The 18,826-nt window shown below is 36.1% G+C and overlaps 2 protein-coding genes across 8 annotated transcripts in view; one reads left to right on the forward strand and one right to left on the reverse strand.

The window, feature by feature from the left end:
- LOC131435629 (D-beta-hydroxybutyrate dehydrogenase, mitochondrial) overlaps positions 1 to 18,826 on the forward strand; it is a 205,926-nt gene that overhangs the window by 43,296 nt on the left and 143,804 nt on the right. The gene's annotated exons all lie outside the window — the stretch shown is intronic.
- Positions 1 to 18,826, reverse strand: part of LOC131435631 (elongation of very long chain fatty acids protein 7) — a 93,425-nt gene that overhangs the window by 7,116 nt on the left and 67,483 nt on the right. The window contains exon 1 of one of the 4 annotated variants that reach the window (XM_058603725.1): positions 16,443 to 16,628. The exons of 2 other annotated variants lie outside the window; for them this stretch is intronic. The gene's annotated coding sequence lies outside the window, so the exon portion shown is untranslated. Of the gene's footprint in view, positions 1 to 16,359; positions 16,629 to 18,826 lie in introns of those variants that run through there. One more of the 4 variants, XM_058603723.1, reaches the window with a different exon arrangement.

Below are 18,826 nucleotides of genomic sequence, written 5' to 3' on the forward strand. Positions count from 1 at the left end.
CAATCTGTATTGGTGCAACTAAATATTATGAATAAGACTATTTTTTTGCAAGAATTCGACATAGAGTTTCTTTTGAAGAGGTTTGATTCACTCGTGTTTTTTCATGCAGTTCGTTTAAGTGTTTAAATTCTGAAACTCAAAATTAAAACTGAACTAATGAACGCAAGTAAACACGTTATCTCTTGCGTTGTCGTTTTTCAAAAACAGAATATTTTCATTTTAAAAGAAGTTCGTCGTGCTTTTCACTGAATTTATATTGCAAAAATTACCATCGTAGCAAAAACACGCCTGAAGTTATACCCAACAACGTCAAATGCGTTACGTTTAAATTTCATCGAAATCAGTCCGAATGGATCATGATCCGACAAATTTTAATCATGGTGTATTATCATAACATGAAAATATATTATTTTCCCCAGATCATGACTCGTTTTGCTCATTTCTAGAATCGGAATTTCGTCCGTGTAATGGCATGTTCCCAAGTTGAACATTTAGTTTTGAACTTATTGTGTGTGTTTTCAAATTTCTGCTCGATTGTATCTTGTTCAGCAATTGTATGTACATGAGAAGTTCTAGTTCATGGAGGTAGATTCAGAATCATTTTTAAAGAATTGTTTTGAACAACTTGGAGCTTATTTTTATGACATTTTGCTCAATTTTTCCAAACTGGAACTGCATACTCAATGACAGGACAAACTATTTGAGCTTGAGCTTGAGCTTGAGCGACCACCCCTGGTTGCTACTCCGTTACTGATCGGGATTAGCTGAAATTGTACAGGGAGTTTCTAGATGATCCGACCTGGGACTGGTAAATCATCCTTCAATGTACATCTTCTGGTAATCCCAGAATTCATTGATCAGTACCGGCGCCGGCCAGGCCCGAACGTAGATCGTCTAAGGAATGGGAAGGGTTGTTAGTCCAACACTAGTTGTTACTAGAGGCCGTATATACTACTGCGCACTCCACAAGTGTCATGGGAGGAGGATATTTGTTAGTAAAAATTTCAGTATTGGTAGTATTCGCGCGCGACTCAGTATGTTCCGGTTTCAAGATGCTCGGATGCATCACTAAACTCACTAACTTCCCGAGTGAACGTTTCAAATATCCTATATTGAAGTCCCGGGAAGTCTTGATTCACAGCTCTTATTCGAGGGAACTAAAGAAAAATTTGCAATACTATCGCGTAAAGAATAAAAACTTCCCTATTTTTATAAATGAAATTACGTGATACAAATTAAAAAAGTGAATAGGATTTAGACAAAATTATTTAAATTATTTATTAATATTATTAATTGGTTATACTGGTTGATCTGGGCAGCCGGCTACCGAGAAAAATATTAATTTATTACTTGAAATATTAATATCAAGTGTTTTTTACTATGTATTCAATATACCGATTTATGTTATCTCTGTTATTAACTTTGTAATATCAACGAATTTGCGCAATAGTTGATTTTTAACTTTCAATTTATAATCCTGAAAGACAATCAATAACATGGAAAAAGAAAACATTCCAAATAAAACTTTTCTTCGAAGCTAGATGGAAATTGATAGGTTGAATGAAAAGATAATTTAGTAAAACAGAGTAATCAGAAGTGAAATGTTGAAAATATCTGATAACTGAAAGGAAAAAGAAACTCCTGCAATTGTCGCCTTTTACGACATGGAAGCAGGAACCCAGTGGATCTATTCTTGGTTCATTTTTTCCGCCGGATTCCACACGGCATCTAGGCTGGTACTGTCCGGAGAGAGCTAATAGGTACTATCAATCTCCTAGTGGACCCCAGCCCCTTCAATGACAGGACAAACTATTTGCCTATAAACAGCTAGTTTGTTTTGAGGTGATAATTTAGATTTTCTGTTAATCAATGGATAGAGAGATCGCAATAAAATGTTGCATTTTAACACTATTTTGTCCACATGTGACCTAAAGAGAAACTTGCTATCCATGGTCAGTCCTAGATAAACTGCCTCATTCAATCAATCTATTTCAGAGCCATTTATTTGAGTTTTGTTATTCTCAGGTGGGAAAAGTCCGGGAGATTTAGAGTGGGGAAACGCATCATTCATCTACAAAACGAAATCATAATAACATTATCAGTCACAACATGAATAATAATTACAATAACTATAATAACAACAACAGCCAAAATAATCTTCCACCTGATAGAATACTTCTTGCTGCAGCTAAGGATCGATTTTCGGGACCACCAACAAATTGACCTGCAATTAATTTTCAAAGAGGACCGACGATCAATCCTTATCGAGAGCACAACCTGCAACTAACGATGCCGAATCAAATGTCCGCTGAATATTCGTCAACTGATACGTGCGTGGCGTGTCGTGCTCAACATTCGTGGCAATTTTGACGTATTACCCAGAAGAAGAGAATAGTGACAATATTATCATAAGTCAACAATCATGTTCAATAAGATCTCCTCATCTAGCGTCGTCGACAGAAATCGTAGCATATTGTCAAAATTTTAACCGTATCGCTCTTCATACGGTTAAAATTTTGACACTTTAGATTAATGAAATCCATAAAAATATTTTAGGGTGTTCGTATGGAATTATTTTAGCAACCGAAACTAGTTGGGATGATAGCGTTAACAGCACGGAAGTATTCGGAAACATTTACAACGTTTTTAGAAACGATCGTAAACTCCATACATCTGATAAAAAATCGGGGGGAGGTGTTCTTATTGCTGTATTAGTAAAATTTAACGCCGAAATGATAACCACTACAAAATTTAAAGAATTTGAACACGTATGGGTAAGAATTCATATATCAGGTGAAAAACATATTTTTGTTTCAGTATATTCTCCTCCTAACAATGCCCAAAAAGACACATATGAAAGGTTTCTGCATGTTGCTGATGAAATAATGACTAAGCTTCCATCGGAAGTTAAAGTTCATATATATGGAGACTTTAATCAGCGCAATATCGACTTTATTCCAGACGCTGAAAATTATAGCATTTTAACATACTTCCTCTCGTTGGGGAGAATGAAACACTTCATTACTTATTCGAAAAAATATCCGGTTAAGGTCTTAATCAAATTAATCATGTAAAAAATCAGCAAAACTGTTATTTAGATTTTTTTTTTTACTAATATTCACGATGATTTCTGTTTAATAGAATCGCCAACTCCATTGTGGAAAAATGAAGCTTTTCATACAGCAATCGCATTCTCAATATTTATACATCAGATTAATAGACCCGACGACTACGTGTATGAGGAGATTTTCGATTATCACTCAGCAAATTATGATAGTATTAGTCGTAAGCTACGAGAAATAGATTGGCAAGAACTCCTTAGAAACGAAGAAAATGTCGAAATTTCTGTCGATATTTTCTACACACTGCTGTACGACATAATAAATGAAGATGTCCCATTAAAGAAAATTAGGCGACAAAATAATTCAAAGTCTCCTGTTTGGTATAACGAGCATATTAGAAACCTAAGAAATCGATAACAAAAAGCTCATAAAAAGTATAAAAGCGAAAATAATAGTGACAATTTATGGAATTACATACACATCTGTGACCAACTAAGTTTACCCGACTTTTACCCGACTTACTTACTTGCCTAGCAGCTATATTTATTTATTTATTTATTTATATATATTTTAATCAACAGACAAACTAAAGTCCTATTGATTATTTCTAAGAATATTCAAAAAATTCGCTTTTATTCTGCTACGAGGAAAGTGGAAATCGAATCCCATAGATACGCCATTGAAGGTTCGCTGCAATCCAATAACGGCACCGTTGATTCCGTAGTTAGTACGACGTAGAGGCATTCTGAGGAGGTTGTTGTTGCGAAGAGCTCTAGAGCGAACATTGATGTTGATTTGACTAAGTAGTGCAGGGCAATCAATATTGTTCGTCAAAATATCGGCAATCAGCATTGCACGGAACAGATCTCGGCGTACTTGTAGAGTATCGAGTCCGATGAGCATCCCACGGCTTTCATAACTAGGCAGCTGGCGAGGGTTATTCCAGGGCAAACGACGAAGAGCGAAACGAACCTGATGGGATTCCACCCATATTTATGAAAAAAATAGCATTAGATCTTGCAACCCCTTTGTGCTGGCTTTTTAATAATTCGTTTCAGTCTGGAGTTTTTCCAGATACGTGGAAAAACTCTTTCTTTATACCAATTTTCAAAAATGGGAAAAAAGCAGTCATAACATATGCAACTATTGGGGGATTGCTATTCTTTCTCGCATTCCGAAGCTCTTTGAAGCGATCGTTAATAACAAACTGTTCAGTCAAATAAAAAATTGAATTACTCACATGCAACATGGATTTTTCAAAGGACGTTCCACCACTACTAATTTACTTGAATTCGTCCACTATACCCTGACCGCTATGGACAAGGGAAATTACATTGAAGCTCTTTATACAGATTTCAGCAAAGTATTCGATCGTGTTGACATACCCATGCTTATGTTCAAATTACAGAAATTGGGAATCTTACCAGGTCTTCTAAAATGGTTGGAATCTTTTCTAACAAATCGTCAACAAATTGTAAAATTTAAGGGGCCAAATTTTAAAATTTAAGTCAACAAATTGTAAAATTTAAGAGCCCTATTCACGTCAGCTCCGGGGTCTCCCAGAGATGTCATTTAGGTCCTCTTTTATTTATCTTGTTTGTTAACGACATTTCCGTTGTTTAAAAAAAATAATAAAAATTCTAATATACGCAGACGATATAAAACTATTTTTAGAAATAGAGAAAAGTCAGGAAGCCAAGGTTCAAGAAGAAATTCTTTCTTTTTATACATGGTGTAACAAAAGTCTTCTTCAACTAAATGTGAGAAAATGCAGTAGAATAACATTCAGTAAAAAACGAAATACACCTGACTTGATACTTGCCAAAACATTGATTGAAAATGGATGCAAGATGTTGGAAAAATCTAACGCTAAGGTGTTTGAGCTCTATGTTGAAAATAGAGTCATCACCCGGAGCTTTCATATTTTTTGTCCTTTTGATGGATTTTTTCAATTCTTCTTCTGTAATTCTGTGATTAACAGCAAATATAGAAGGCATTCTATCAACAGTTTCGACAGTGGCTGAAACAGTAGTTTCATGAGGACTGACCATGTCTTAACCGAAACGGCGGAAACTAACGATATGTTGACCTAAAGCAGTAGCTTTTTCAACCGGTGTTATGAGCAAACAGTCATCCAGACGAAGAGGTGGTATCGGTTTCGGCTTGTTTTTAAGAAGTTTAGACAATTTCCAAAAAGGTTTAGAATAATTATCGAGCTTACTGATATGGTTCGAGAATTCCCTGTTTTTGATATCGTTCATTCTTTGCCTAATGATATTAGTTAGATTATTAGCTGAAGTTTTCTTTTCCCTAACTCCTGTTCTCTGGTACTGCCTTCGATAAATAATTCTTAACCTAAGTAATGTTTTAGTGGTAGAATCAATGGTGATAGATTTACGGAACATTGGTATTTCTCTTATGTTTAGTTCACGAGCTGTGACGATGGCACGTTCAAATTCATTTAGTTGTCTGTCGATGTCCTCTGCTGATTCTGGATGGCGATCGTAGTTAATGTTGTTGTCCACACTGCTGCTGAATGATGATAATCACGTCACGATGATAATCACGCCGAGTACGTTGCTGGGTTTCAACACCGGGCCCAACTTCCACCACAACAGGATAGTGGTAGGAACTGAGGTCTTCAATGATGACAGAATGAGAGATGTTCTCAGCAAGATTGGTGATAAACAGGTCCCTGATCTGGCAACATACGTTGAACTGTCTGGACTCAGGATAATGTAGTAACCGTTTTGAAGGTCGTCGTTCAGCACTGCTCCATTTCGATTATTTCAGGAATTTCCCCAGGCTTGATGTCTGGCACTGATATCACCGGCGATGATGAATTTATTTCGTCCTCTTGTTAACTTCTGCAGATCATTTCTTAGTTGTGATTGAGTCTCTTGGTTTCGTGAGCACTGTCTAGAGCAGTATGCGCGATAAATTTTATCCTTACGATCGTCGTATCCAATTGAACTCCTAGCGACTCGATGAATTTCGTACCAAAGCCAGTAAGTACATCAAACTTCACGCGTAGTAGTTTGGTATTGAGAAGGACATCTTTGGTGACAAATGTGTTTCCGTGATAACACACACATCGACGCGCTGATGTGTTCTTACGAAGTCCGGTAGTTCAACTTGGTTTGGACTTGTAGTGTTTCTTGTACTTTTTGATTTAGTTCAAACGTTGCATATATTTTTTTGAATTCACTACTATAGTTTTACAATGCCAAGGGCATTTTTTATAACTATTTAAAAATAGAATGATAGGGAATAGGGAAACAGGGAAAAGTAAATGTAGCAAACGGATTTGGAACAAGGGTAAGGAAGTAGAATGACTCGACAAAAAGATCTAATTTTTTTTTATTTAAAAGATATTCTATTCAGGCCTATTTGCATACAAGCTTTACGTGGCCGATTTAGATGAGTTTTTAGATACAATTTGTTTGTATTGGATCTCGTTGTCACCCTTTTTCTAGGTGGAGAGGAACTTCCATTTTCCTCCTGCGAGGATTGAGGGGCAGTTTGTTCGCGGTTCGTCTTGTCATTCATTGCCGCAACGGTGGTATTGTTTGTTGATTTCGTTGCTAGTTGCTGGTTGGTTGGATGGTAAGTTGTTAACTGCAGCTGGTGTACTTTGTTCTATAGGGGGATACGTTGGATGGTTTCGTTGAAGGGGATGCTTCACTGTTGTTGGTGACTGTCACAGGTGTACTGGGGTTGCTTGGAGTTGGTGTGAAGGAAGCACCGTTGATCTTTGGTGCGATATTCTCCTAACCAGAGATCATTTTTTTGTAGAAACAGACAATGAAAATTATAGAATGATAGTACTCAAGGGAGAGCAAGGATGTGAAAATATAAAACGGAAAAGTGAGACGTGACAGAGGGTCATTCAAGCAAGCAGAAATCTTCTAGTAACTTAACTTTTACCTTCTACCAGAGGAGTTGGGCTTAGGCATCTGAACAATGCGAATCACCCAAGTCTCTGGTATGTCGGAAAGTAGTGATAAAGGTCTTTTACCATTTACTATCCGAGCCGGTTCGAATAGTAAATGGTAAAAGACCTTTATCACTACTTTCCGACATACCAGAGACTTGGGTGTTTCGCATTGTTTAGATGCCTAAGCCCAACTCCTCTGGTAGAAGGTAAAAGTTAAGTTACTAGAAGATTTCTGCTTGCTTAAATGACCCTCTGTCACGTCTCACTTTTCCGTTCTATATTTTCACATCCTTGCTCTCCCTTGAGTACTATCATTCTATAATTTTCATTGTCTGTTTCTACAAAAAAATCATCTCTGGTTAGGAGAATATCGCAAAAAGAAAAAAGAAATATTGACTACTAAACTTAGTCGTTAAAAAAGAAAAAGAGTTGATCTTTGGTGTAGTTGTCTCCTTGTCCAGGTTATCACATGGCTTACCGTAGTGAACAGCTTTTGGGCAATATTGACATGTGGCCATCTGATTGTCATAGGTAACAAGTGATTTGCACGGTATTCTTGTATCCTGACCGAATGTCACATAAGAAGGTATAGGCCTCCTCAAGCGCATGCGTAACAAACGTACGCCATTTAGAATACCGGGGAAAAAATTCTTCCACTTTTTCGATAGAGAGAATCTTTTCGTATTGGGACATAGTTTTACGAATATAAGGATCGATGACGCTTGAGGGAAGATCATGCACACGCCTTTCTATAGCACTATCATCCATATATACTGGAATGTTGTACTTAATGTTCTCGTGCTCCACATAGTGCACATTGTTATTGTCTTTTGCGAATTGAAATGCATTCAACTCTTGGTAGAACTGGATATAAACAACATTATTGGTCTTATTGCATTGAAGTAAATGCACACGTTTGATGTCAAGATGCATTTGCTCCTTAAGCAAACCATCAAGTTCTCGTATCGAAGGTCGAATTTTGCACTGTCTGAAGTCAACAACAATTGTATTCTTTCGTGTCGACGGTAGCTTTTGTTCGTTTGGTTCACTCATTTCGAGATCGTTCTATTGTTCACTACATCGACTTTATCGACTGACTTGGATGAGATGTGAATGCGAACTGAGATCTAATTAGTTGACATCGAGAGATCTTATTAGTTCCAATGAAGATGGTGGACAGACGAGGGATGGGAAGAATCGGGTGGATGTTAGTGTCGAACCTGTAGGTGAAGTGTATTCTTAGTAGCAGTCGAGTAATAGGGACAACTTTCAGATCAAGATACAACAGATTACACTTGTATATTGTTGTGCTGAAGGTATTTGTATATGAGCAACATATATGAACTATCCCGACTAGCCAACAATTCTCGAACCGGAACATCAGGTGGTCTACCTCGGACCCTAAGGAAGTCCTTCAATACAGACACTCCACACACGACCACACAACATGTTCGATGTCCTGATAACCGTTGCCACACGTGCAGAGACCGCTCTCCGTGAGTGATTAGATATGAGCTCGAAGCAGAAATTTTGGGCCTGTGCACCGAGCTTTTACTTCTTAACCGTATGAGATAAGCAAAGATAAAGGCACATAGCTTAATAAGTTTTGTTCCGATAGACTTGAAAATTTCACAGAATATTCTTGAAATGTTTTATTATAAGAAAATATATAGAGAAAAATTAATGATTTTTCAAAAGTGTTAGACCCTACCCGCCTCTTAACGTGGCCGATTGTCTTGTTGTTATAAGAAAAGAAGGGATGCCGTATTAAGTTAATTAATAGGTCCTGTAACCACACATACACACACACTCACACACACACAAGCGCGCGCGCTGATTTTCTTAGAGATGTGCTTAACAACTTTAAACCCACTTAGAGCAGAAAAAACGGGAAATTTATTTTTAACTGGGCAATTTTTTTTACTAATTTTTACTAATTGAGAAGTTTATGTTTTTTTATACCTAAAAAAAATTCCAGTTTTTATTCAAATTAAGTTTTAAATATAATTTTTAGGAAGAGTCGTCTAATGATATTTATGAAAATAGAAGTAATATGAGAAACGTATCATTACACCACTAGGTGGACTAAAACAGGTTTTTTTTAATCTCAAGCCAATCGATCCAGCTAAAATTTGTTGTAGTAAATTATGTCATGTTTCTAAAATATCTAAAACAATTAGCATTTTAATGGAAATTTTAAAATCGTAAAAGCTATGATAAGTCCAATGTACAAATCTAAGCATTTTTGTTTATCGATCGATTGAAGTTAGCAGCAGGTGAAATAATTTAATGTTTGCAACCCAGTCTCAATAAAAACGATATTTTCTAAAAAATTTAGAACTTTAGAAGTTTTCGGAGCTTAACGATGAATGCATAACGAACATGTATTAAATTTGGTCTACTAAGGACTGTGCTCGAAAAAAAAACGAACGAAAAACATTTTCTTTTTGTGTAAAATTTCCATGTGAATAGGAAAAAAAATTGAGAAAAACTACGTATAATGTAAAATTTCGTTGCTATACCTCTGATGGTTTCAGTATTATTATTTGAGCTTTAATCACAGAGAACTGACATGCACAGAAAGATTTTAATTTGTGTAAGAAATTTTTTGCCTGCTGTTTCAACGATAACAATTCCGCAACATTCCATTGTGATAAAACGCAAAACGTGACTATTTCAATTTCGATTATTTCTTGTTTGTTTAGTTCTACGTAAACAGTTCATTTTCCGTTTCGACTTTGTAACTTTCGCTTCGAATATGATGATTACATGCCCTTGCCATCAGAAATATGATCATCCTTGTGCGATAGACGGGACTTGACGTCGTGGTGAGAACATTCCACCAACAGCAACAACAATAGACCTTTGAATTCTGGAACTGAATTCAGAGCCTGGATTCTGATCCACTTGAATTCAAAACTTAATTTAAGATTTAGAGGAATTTAGTTCCAAAATATCGGTTCAAAAGTTAAAACAAGGATTCTAGAACTGGTTCTTAATTTTAGATTTTGGAACTTGTTTCATTGACTTGATTTTCTAACAGAATGTAGTGCTTAATTTAGGTTCGAAATTCCCATCCAAAATTCTGATTCAGGAAATCAACCGCAGAATTCTGAGAAAAAAAGTCAAGATATAAATTCTAGATCTGGTTCTGGAACAAACTTTTAGATCGGAACTGACTCTTGAATCAGAATTCAATTCTTAATTTCAGCTTCAGAGTTCGTTCCCGAAACTCAGGTTCAGAATTCAGAGCCAGCATACTAGAATTAAGTTCGAAGCATGGGCTCAGAATTCAGTACGAGATTTATATTCGGAAAATGGATTCTGAAAACCAGTTCAGATTCAGAATTCTAGAACTAAATTCATGAACTATATTCTTAATCTGGATTTCGAAATGAACTGAATTCTTGATCTGGATTTGTAACTAAATTCGGATCCAGCCCCCGGATTCGAATTGAGTTCTATGTAAATGTTGCCAAAATAATACAATGAATCAACTAATACGAACGATTATTGATACTCGGAAGTGTGAAAGAAATCTGCACGGGCCACATTCCGATTCTATTAATGAGAAAAACAAGTCATGATTCCGGGAAAAGAATGGAATTTCATGTTGTGATTCTACAACAAGATTAAAAGTCCTGGAATCATGAATCACCGTGCATTAATGAGTATAGCTACAAGCGTATTTCTGTTATAATGGACTTCTATGTAATATAGTTTGTGAAAATCGGTTCAAAAAAGGTTATATACTGACATACGCACACACACATACACACAGACATTTTACGTACTCGACAAACTGAGTCGAATGCTATATGACACTCGGCCCTCCGGGGCTGGGTAGAAAAGTCGGTTTCCACAGTGATTGCATAACCTTTCTATATGAGAAAGGCAAAATTAAACAACTTGTACTGGAATGAAACATTTTCAATGTTGCTTTCAAATATTCTGTTCAAAACATTACTTTTATGATTCATAATGAGAATATATGCATAGATTTTGAAATAACAACATAGATTTATAAAAACAAGAATAATGAATCACAAAAAATCATGGAGACTTTCGCAAAAAACCGCATTTATTTCATGGCGATTAGTTATATTAGATTAGTTTTATTTGTTCTTACTTTTGTCTGTACATTCATGATAAAATGAGAATTTCTTGAAATTTTCACATTCAGAAAAAGCCTCAAACTCATAATTAAAATCTACGATATTCTTACTGATTGCAGTCAAAACTGACATGACACAAATATATTCAAGAAAAATATTGTCAATATGACAATTTATCCATTGCAGAATTCATTCCATCCGAATGAATTCAATGTTGATCGTAAAGTTGGTTTAAACATTTTCTTGAATTTTGAATCACTTTGAAACAGATTCACTTTGCTTTATAAATGAATGAATGGTCCACTCGCAGGAGCATGATCTTTTAATGGTTTTCAGTAGGCTTTCTTGGAGTTTCAAGACTGAATGAAAGATTTATGATGTAGCATTGAAGACAGCTACAAGTATTTATTAATATCAAAAATGTTACTATATTCGAAAATGAAATGAAATGAAAAGGTCTTTAAATCGAATTTGAAAAACACAGCTACTCTTTGTTAAGAGGTAGCGTTTATTGTAATGTAATTGGCAATTATTGCTTTTTACTATCTTACATTATATTCAAGGTAACCATCTTTCCATCTTATCAGAAGAAATTTTAGAAAACATAAAGAAAAAAATTATAAAATAAAAATAATTGCAAGAAAACTTGATATAGATAAACCGCTATTAGCAGATGGGACCATTTGTAGTGTTTACCATCTTTGATACTCTATTTTACTTAATTTGTACCCTCTTGTTAGTATTATCACACAATGTTGATAACGATTCTATTCTACAAAAGTAAACTTTTTACCTTTCTCATATAGAAGTTTATGCAATCACTTGTAGACACAGGCCAAGCCTTCCATACCATTCTACACAGTTAATCGGGAGTTTTCTTGAAAATTGAAAATAAAGCTCTTGACAGAATCTTCTAGCGATATTTTTGAAACTATAAGTAACATGAGAAAGGCATTATTACGCCACTAATTGAATTAAAAAAGGTTTTCCCAAAATCTTTCAAATAGGAGAGAGAAACCGAACACGGCATCGGAAAGAAGAAGAATGATTATTTTATTATTTTATTAATTTTAATTATTTTCGTTTAGTAGTTTTCCATCATGGTGCGCAGGAGTGTCGCTCACCGCGTTTTTATTTATAACTCGTTTTTAAGGAATCAGACGTATATTACAACCAATTGAGAGCTTCAACAACAATTTCTTATAGGTGCATTAATCAATTAACACAATTGATTTCTATTACTGAATTAGTATTTCTCTGAAACAAGCAAACAATTTAAGTAGTACTTGTGCTTCAACAAGCTATCCTATTATCACTAGATTCATATTGTTTGAAGTGATATCCAGGAAGAAAATTGGATTTACGAGTTTCGAGAGAGACATTCCGAAAGTAATGCATATTCAGATTATGATACTTCGCGGGAGATGAGTTATTGCTCATAATTTGGATCCTTTTCATCATGAAATCGTTAATAATTTTCATGATTTCACGAAAAGATGAAACGATTACAATTCAGATTTTGTAATCATGACAACAGTAGCAAAGTTTTGTCCGTGTGTCAGTTTTATGTGTATGCACGTCCTCCGGTTATGTTTATTACATTACTCGTTCACCTTTTTGTCATATTGAACTTATTAGCATTTATAAGTTATCGGTACTTATTCCAAAACATATAGTTAATAACTGCAATGTTTTTAGCTTCTAGTTGAAAATAGTTTTATTCGCTGTTACAAAACCATTATAAACACAGGCAAGCGTATGTGCAAATCGTTACTGTGAGTTGATATAGCAGTTACATATATATTATTTACAGGACTATAACATTCAATTTCTACATTGGTTCTGATAGCTACCGGTTGATTTTCGCGACGTAATGATTACGAAACTGCAGTATTGCGAACACATTATGGAGTCCCAAGAAGTGCATGAAACGTAAATAAAGTGCATGAAACGTAAATAAAGCTTTCTTCAAAACTACTTTTTGACTGAATAGACATTTCTTCTTCTTTTTGTTTTTTACTGAACAGACATTTCTCTTTCATCCACTGCCACAAACACGTAGAAAACCATAGGACTATTGTACCAATCGTCATCTCATTAGTAGAGTAACCATATTATTTTACCGATTACTCTACTTCCAATCATCAAATTACGATAAAATCTCACTCTAACTAATGGTTTTCGTATGTGAGACGACTACTGTAATGTCGTTTTCGGGTGTTTTTCTCAAACACACACTTTTCACAAAATTGTGTTGGGTTCGAAACTAGCAACGAGGTGTGAAAAAACCCGCTGTAAGAATCTGATTCGAAACTGACATCAAGCGAAAACGATATTTGTAACGTAGAGAAATTTTACGGCTGTTTTCCATACCTTTAAGAACATATTTTGATTGTGAGTGCATAAAAAACAGTTAATTCAAAATGAATTTGGCTCTACAGTTTAAAAATCGTTGTAAAATTAGTACATCCTATCAAGTTTGTATTTTCCAATACTATGCTGCGTTTTGCCTTTCTCATATAGAAAGGTTATGCAATCACTGTGAAAACCGACTTTTGAACCGAGGCCCGGAGAGCCGAGTGTCATATACCATTCGACTCAGTTCGTCGAGTACGCAAAATGTCTGTATGTATATGTGTGTGTGTATGTATGTATGTATGTGTATGTGCGTATGAGTGTATGTAACGTTTTTTTGCACTAACTTTTCTCGGAGATGGAGATTCAAATGAAAGGCCTTGTGGTCCCATACAAAATTCCTGAATATCATTTTGATCCGACTTCCGGTTCCGGAATTATGGGGTAAAATGTGCAAAAAATTGTGATAATACGTGCACTAACTTTTCTCAGAGATGGCTGAACCGATTTTCACAAAATTAGATTCAAATGAAAGGTCTTGAGGTCCCATAAAAAATTCCTGAATATTATTTGGATCCGATTTCCGGTTCGAGAGTTATGGGGTAAAATGTGCAAAAAAAAGAAAATATATGTTCTTACTTTTCTCATAGATGGTGCGACCGATTTTCACAAACTTAGGTTCAATTGAAAGGTCCTGTGGTCCCATACGTAATTTCTAAATTTCATGCGAATCCGACTTCCGAATCCGGAAATATAGGGTAAAGTGGGTTCAAAATTGTATACCATCACTGAAAATGGGGAAAAACCTTAAAAAATTTTTAAATCGACCTCAAATGTTTTACAATTGATAGTTTTTATCAGTAGACGGTCAAACAAACCGATTTCGGTTATTCTTTTAAGAATCGAAGAAAATTATTTTGAAGAATACCACAGTATTATATATGATAGTATGATTGATATGAGAAAGGCATCATTACACCACTAGGTGGATTAAAACAGGTTTTTATTATTACTTGACAACAAGTTATTTTCTTGTTGTGGAAAGATGTATACTTGGAAAAAGTCGTGTAAATTTACATTTTTATAGATGCACATAAAAGAAGCGTCGTTATTTGCTTAAATTTACAATTCAAAGCATGCAAAGGTACGTCATATCATTAACCTCACAGTAAATTTAGTTGAAGTTTACATCGAAACATACACAAAAATTATTTTTACATGTTAATAGATATAATGGTGTGTCATCACCGTAGAAATTACAGCATGCTTGAATTTACGTCAAGCGTGAATTTCATTTTAGAAGGACTTTTCAACTTTTAAATTATTTTTAACCCATCTCCAATATGACGCAAGTCACTCGTCAAAAGTGCACTTTTGGAATCACACAAGTTGTTAGATTTTGGTAACAATCATTTGAAATTTTGTCACAAATACGCTACCATAACAAAAATTGTAACTTGGGATACATTTGCTGAAGTGAACATGTTACCGATTTCATTGTAAAAGGCAAATACCATACACCCGAAAAAAAATTAACATGTCGAATTGCCATGATAGTTGAACGAAAACTATACCCAAACTGAAAACCAAATGGCGGAGAGGTTTAACTTTAGTCGCCCTGCCATTTTTTGATTGTGTACTGGTTATAGGAAAGATTCAGCAGGCGAAAAACTAGTTTCCTCATGAGCTGAATGATAGACAGTAGATAAAGCCGAAAAACGGTGAGGCAATTGCGCTTTTCCTTTCTCGGTGTGAAACGAAGGGTTTTCTGCACCAGTTCGGGACGAGAGATAAGAAATGAATCTACATATTTTTAAAAACCCCTAGCGCAGCAAATCAGAGGTCGACCCTTGACCAAACATCGTCAGTAACTACAAAACCAATCGCTTCGAAAAGAAAAAGATGCTGTTCATTTAGTGGGATCAGGCAAAAAGGTTTTAGAAAATGAACGTTTGACGTGGTATTGGTGAGTTGTTGGAGAGATGGAAATAATACGTAGCTTCCGAAGGTAACTCCGTCGAGCAAAGTATCTTGTATTTTTATTCATGCGATCCGGCATTATAAACTGGCACACCTGTTAACGCGTCTTGTTTCAACTTATTTTAGCCCGTGCCAAGCACATGAGAGCAAACTTGAACGATTCTTTGCATTGGACTATCCGCCCAGGCTGGCCACATTCAAGCTAAAAATTTATTGATAAAATTTAGAGTTAGAACTATCCGAAAGAATCAGTTTGCCGATTCCATCTTGAATATATCCGATGCATCACCTTGTTTGAACACTTGCCGAAAGCGTAATTGTTCGACTATCCTACCCATATTGTGTGAGCACTTTATATAACCACTCTTGAGTTGAACAACTTACAGTATTCGGACTTCGAGCATTCTCTTACGAATAGGAAACGTGATTATTTCGACTACATCAAACATTTCAGAATCATTTTCTTAAAAGTTGGTTTAACGTACATTTTATAACACCTTCTTGACTCGTTTTGGGCCAGCAGAAATATTAGGGCCTTGAAAATTCTCATTTGTCCTTTATCTAATAACACAAAAGTTCCAGAAATGGCAAAACTGCCCATGCTCTTATGGTTCGGAGTCACAATCGATCTTGCCTCGATAATCCTAGGTACTTTGTCCCATCACCAATCGGAATGGTCGTTTGGATGACTGTCTTGCCAACCAACGAGTTTCTTCCGAATTTACCTTATTCCAGTGACTATCGCAAATAAAACCATGCATCGGTACTAGGTGCCAAATTTATTCACTCTCTAAATAATTGCCGTTGAATTATTTTCGGTATTCACAACGAATTCATTGCACAGTTCAAACAAACAATTTTGCAAATCTAAATATTCTAGAAAAAGGATTGCACAAGCGGAGCTACTCACTACTAATTCCAACGATCAACAACTTATTATGCACTGCTGGTCGCACCCGTTATCAACAAAAAAAATATAAATGCTGCCACTACCTGACCACTTGCCACCGCGGAAGAGCCGTCACGTGTAACACCACGAAACCATACAGAAGTCACGTCGCGAATTCACCTTAGCACTAGGAACTAGAGTTAGAACTCCGAAAAGGGACAATCGAACTAAACTGTGAATTGCGACTCGATGCTTATCGCGACTTCGACTCGCGCCGTCCAAATTCAAACTCGAACTGATTCGAAAAAAGTTCAGCAAAACTCAGGCTCCAGTCGTGCTACGTTTGCTATCTCTTTCTAGTGAGGTGCCGGGTGCCATTCCAGCCGAAAGAAACCGACATGCCTTCGACTGACAACGCAACTCACCACCGCGTTCGCTGCCTCCAGTCTAGTCATAATCCGAGCCAGTTCGATAGTCCAAATTTTCGGTTATTTTGACAAAAAAACGCGCGACACACGCATGTTACCTCACTCGACCGTGCGCTGCACGGATCAAGATCGGAAAACTTGCCTCTCGCACAATGCACCTTGTTGCTTACGGATCAGATCATGGTGGAGGTTGTTTCACCATCGCGTCGTCGTAGTCGTCGCCGTCGTCGTCGCTATCAGCTGAATTTTGCAATGCCTACGGTCATCCAACCAGCAAAGGTACGCTCGAACGAAGACGCGCCGCCCTTCGCAGATCTGATCTACTGATCCGCTCAAGAAGCGCACCACGAGAACCTGTTCGGTGACCTACTGCTGGTGTGGATGATCCCGCACCTGCAACAAATCGAGTGGCCCTTTCCGGAAGGCCGTTGGCCGTTCATGTGTTGGGAATGCAACAAATTGTCTACTCATTTAGCGATATCGCGCTAACTGGAGGAATCCTACGAGGAAAGGTCATATCCGACACTCTTCGGCTTGGCGGGGGACAACATCTTGAAGACGATTATTACCGATTAGCGAATGCTGCACGTTCAAGGTTAAGGGTTTTAGCCTTCAAACTAGAACACGAAGTGAACTGACCAATGAATGATCGATCTAAATAACGGTGGAAATTTTTTATTGTACTTGATCTTACAATGTGGTAAAATTTAAAACTATTGATTTCATGCTAAGATCGGTTCTCATTGTTTTCATAGTTAAAGCAAATACAAAACTTTCAACTTGGCTCAGCTTCACTCTGACAGGGGCAATGGCTGTCGAACGATATAAAACAGAGCACCTGAAGTGTGAAAATCAAGCAAAATCTTTTACATGATATTCGATATGTACACAGCAAATACAGAATTGTAACAATCACGATGTGATTATCAATCGATGTGAAAAATATTTTTGAGACGTACTGAACATCAAATGCAATGATTTCTGTTTCCGAGAAATATTGCAGATAAATCACACGTTATTACATCGAAACAACGTATTGAGTACATTACATCACCTTAACTGAAAACTGTATATGATTTTGATATGAAATTATGCATTTCACAAATGTGTTGGTGTCGTTCTAAAGGTTGTAATATTGCTGTGTAGGGGATGTCAGAAAAACAAACCAATATTCATTATGCAAGTAGCAAGTATTATAAATGTGGATGCACTCAATTATTCCTAAAATATCGACAAAGGCATGGTTCAGGGGACTGGATGTGAGTAGAGATTTCATTCGTGTGATGTCCAGACTCATGTCCTATCACTACACGTTAGATGCACATCTCCTTCGAATTGGACTTTCCGTGACTAATCATTGTGCTTGTGGTGAAGGTTACCGCGATATTGACCATGTTGTTTGGACATGCGTGGAGTATCGTGACGTCAGATCTCAACTAATAAATTCCTTGCGTACCCAAGGTAGACTATCCAATGTCCCAGTTCGCGACATTCTTGCTTGTCGTGACGTTCCTTACATGAAACTTCTTTATTATTTAATTAAGTCCATTGGAGTTTCAATTTAAATTTTATTTTATGTTAGACTGTTTTCTTTTCCATGAGTTCAACCAATAGCCAGCTATCTTATATTAAATAAAAGTGATGAACTGATACAAACAAACCTGAAATAGTTATAAGATCATGTACAAAATAAATGTATTTCATTTAATGTAATTTACAATAGCAACTCGCTTGATAAAAACAGTGTTTAGATTCACTAATGAATACCAACATACTAATATGATATTCGAAATGTATTAGGTTTAAAGTACTATGTATTCTGGATGCCACGGCGAAGAAAAACTTATGTATATTGCCTATAAAATAAACATGTTTATGAAAAAAAAGTATTATAAATTTTGCACATTTCTTATTTCTTCTCTATAGAAAGATAACAGAATTGCTAGAAAAACAGACTTTCAAACGAACCCATAGTATTATTTCCTTTTCGACTCAGCTCGACGAGATAGGAACATGTTTGTGTATGTGTGTGCACTTTTCAAAGATATTTTCACCGTTGA

This window comes from Malaya genurostris, chromosome 3 (assembly GCF_030247185.1).
Source record: "Malaya genurostris strain Urasoe2022 chromosome 3, Malgen_1.1, whole genome shotgun sequence".
NCBI classification, from domain to species: Eukaryota; Metazoa; Arthropoda; class Insecta; order Diptera; family Culicidae; genus Malaya; species Malaya genurostris.